Source organism: Sceloporus undulatus, chromosome 3 (assembly GCF_019175285.1).
Source record: "Sceloporus undulatus isolate JIND9_A2432 ecotype Alabama chromosome 3, SceUnd_v1.1, whole genome shotgun sequence".
NCBI lineage: Eukaryota > Metazoa > Chordata > Lepidosauria > Squamata > Phrynosomatidae > Sceloporus > Sceloporus undulatus.
In genome coordinates this window covers 234,653,147-234,654,009 of record NC_056524.1, presented here as the reverse complement: position 1 = coordinate 234,654,009, position 863 = coordinate 234,653,147, and positions in this window count along the sequence as shown.

Here is an 863-nt window from a genome sequence, read left to right as displayed (position 1 = left end):
TTCAGCTTCCTGTCCAGGAGGAATTCCTAAAACGTCCTCCATTTTGAGCAGGGCTAAGAAGCATAGATTGATATTTATAGGAATGCTTTTTTTTTTAGCTTTTATGGGGTCACGTCCTACATTTTTCTTGAGTGTTCTTGAATGACCAGGCGCCCTCAGCGCAAAGGAGGTCAAGGCATGCAAAATGCAGGTCATTCAAGAAAAATGTAGGGCATGCTCAACAAAAGCTAAAAAACTCCACCATCTCTCCTATAAACAGAAATCCATGCTTTTAGTCCTGCTCAGATTGGAGGACCTTTTGGAATTCCTCCTGAACAGAAGGTTGAAATGGAGGACATGCCTTGGAAAAAGGAGGAGGATGTGTCTAGTGACCCTGCTCCTCCATTTTGTGGCGCCTGCTTCTCCTCCTGAGGCGAGGAGGACCTTGAGGGAATGAGATAGAGGGCGGGGCTTGGCCCAGGGGGCGGGGCGTGGAGCCAGCCCTCCTTCTTGCGCTTGATTGTTGTGGAGGGAAAGAGGGCGGGGCTTGGTTTAGGGGGCATGGCGTAGGGGCAGCCTTTGGTTATTGGAAGAGAAAGAGGGCCGTGCTTTGTGGAAGGGGCGGAGCTGAAGACTGAAGGTACAGCCGGCCGTTGGTTGTTGTGCGAAGGGCAGAGTCTGAGAGGAAAGGAAAGTGGGTGGGGCTTGGAAGAGGGGCGGGTTTGAAAGCGGGGCGTGGAGCTTGGCTGTTGGTACGGGAGCGCGCGAGATGACAGCGGAAAGAGGGCGGGGCTTGGCGAAAAGAGGGCGGGGCGTAGAGCCAGCCGTTGGCTTGGTTTTTAGTGAGGGCGCGCGCGCCGGGAATGAAGAGGGCGCGGCTTGGT